This window comes from Helianthus annuus, chromosome 16 (assembly GCF_002127325.2).
Source record: "Helianthus annuus cultivar XRQ/B chromosome 16, HanXRQr2.0-SUNRISE, whole genome shotgun sequence".
Classification (NCBI taxonomy): domain Eukaryota; kingdom Viridiplantae; phylum Streptophyta; class Magnoliopsida; order Asterales; family Asteraceae; genus Helianthus; species Helianthus annuus.
This window is the reverse complement of record NC_035448.2, coordinates 58051446-58053854: the sequence shown is the minus strand read 5'-3', so window position 1 is coordinate 58053854 and position 2409 is coordinate 58051446.

Sequence of the window (2409 nt, the reverse complement as noted above, 5' to 3'; positions counted from 1 at the left end):
CTATCGTCTTTGGCCCCGAATGCATTCCACAAATCCCCTCATGCATTTCCTTGATCACATACTCAGTTTCCTCCATATCAACACATTTCAGGGATGGACCTAGGTATGACCTTCGGTACAACTCCCCATCAATCAACTCATACTGCAGGGCCTTGACCCTTACCTTTCTGGCTGCCCAGTCTCCCTCGGGCAATGTTCCATCCTTGAGGAACTTTATGACCGGCGTCATCCATGTTTCCTGTGCATTCTCTATTGCGGTTACTTCCTTCGTGTTGAGGGAAGGGGAGGTCAGGACTTCCACTTTGACTTCTCTTGCCAAGTGGTCGAACGCCACCGAGGCCAATTTACTGAGGGCATCAGATTTTCTGTTCCTTCCTCGGGGGATGTATTCTAATTTGAAAGTTTTGAATGCCTTGGTTGTTTCCTTTACTTTCGCCACGTACTGAGCCATGATGTTGTCTTTGGCTTCGTACTCTCCTTGGTACTGTTTTACTACCAGTTGTGAATCAGTGCTAGCTTCCACATGCCTTGCTTTCATTTTTTTGTGCCAGCCTCATTCCTGCCAAGAGGGCCTCATACTCTGCAGTGTTGTTGGTGTTCTCGAAGTCCAGTCTAATTGCGTATGTCATTTCAATCCCTTCGGGGCTTATCAGTGTGATGCCTGCCCTGCTCCCTTCTTCACTACAGGCCCCGTCGGTGAGTAACTTCCACACAGCCTCGTCCTCCTTCTCTTTTTCTTCTTTCTCCTTTCTCCGAGGCTTCCCATTTTAAAACTTCCCTCTCTTCATCCTCAGGGACTTCGGCTAAAAAGTCGGCCAGTATCTGCCCCTTCATGGCTGTCCTGGGTTTAAACTCCAGAGAGTGTTCCCCCAGCTCCACAGCCCATTTAGCCAACCGTCCTGACAGCTCCGGCCTCCTGAGTACCTTTTGGAGAGGTTGATCAGTCATTAGGACAATCTTGTGCCCTTGGAAGTACCTCCTGAGTCTCCGGGATGCGAAAACAAGGGCTAATGACAGCTTCTCCAGGGGGCATGTAGCGTTCCACGGGGCCTTTAAGTGTTCTGCTAATGAAATATATGGGGATCTGCTTCCTTTCCCGTTCTACCATCATAACTGCACTTATGGTCGTTTTCGAGGCGGACAAGTATAGGAGCAGGAGTTCCCCGGGCACTGGGGTGGCCAATGTTGGGAGCTTGCAGATGTAGGTTTTCATTTCTTGGAAGGCAGCCTCCGCTTCTGGGGTCCATTTGAATTTGTTCGTTTAGAGGCAGTCCTTCAACACCTTCATGAAAGGGAGGGTCCTGTCGGCCACCTTTGACAAGAAACGGTTTAATGCTATTAATCTCCCGTTCAGTTGTTGAATGTCTTTCAGGGACCTGGGGGATCGCATCTCAGCCACAGCTTGAGTTTTCTCCGGGTTAGCTTTGATTCCTCCTTTAGTGACCACTACCCCCAAGAAACTCCCTTCCTCTACCCCAAAACAGCACTTTCCGGGGTTTAACTTCATATTCACGTCTTGCATAGTCTTAAGAGTCTCAGCTATGTCATCTATCATGGCCATCTCTGTCAAGCTTTTGATAACAATGTCATCAACGTATACTTCCAAGTTCCTTCCCCGTTGTTCCCTGAACAGGGTGTTCATGAATCTCTGATATGTGGCCCCAGCATTTTTAAGACCAAAGGGCATCTTGGTATAGCAGAATGTCCCCTCGTCTGTGATGAAGGCGGTTTTCTCTTCGTCCTCTATTGACATCTGGATCTGATGGTATCCCTTGTAGGCATCCAGGAAGCATTTTAGGGGGTACTGAGACAAAGAGTCTACCTGGACGTCTATTTCTGGGAGGGGGTAACAGTCCTTAGGACATGCTTTGTTTAAATCCTGGAAGTCGATGCACATCCTCCATCCCCCGTCTTTCTTTTGAACCATGACCGGATTGGCGATCCAGGACGGATACCTTACTTCTCTGACTATTCCTGCTCTGAGCAGTTTTCTGGTTTCCTCATGTAACACCTCGAATTTTTGTGTCCAATGATGTGTTAACACGTGTCATTTGACTACACGTGGCATCCATAATAAATAAAGGACTAATTTTGACAAACCTTGAAAGTATATAAATTCGAGGGTTATAAATGTCAACAAGGGTAAATATACTGTATAGTATCCCTAAATAATGCTTAAACCTTCAAACGAATAAATTATAGATCGTACAAAAACAAAACGCGGAAGAAAGTGAGAGATTACAAACTACAGGGGTTAACTGTGTCAACATGTTTAATAATACCTCTGAGTGACCCTTTAACGTTCCAAAGACTTTGTAACGGTATTATACCCTCACTAAAATAATATATATGAATTTCGCGAAGTTTCGATATGAAACGAGAAAGTTACGATCGAATTCGTAGAAGAAG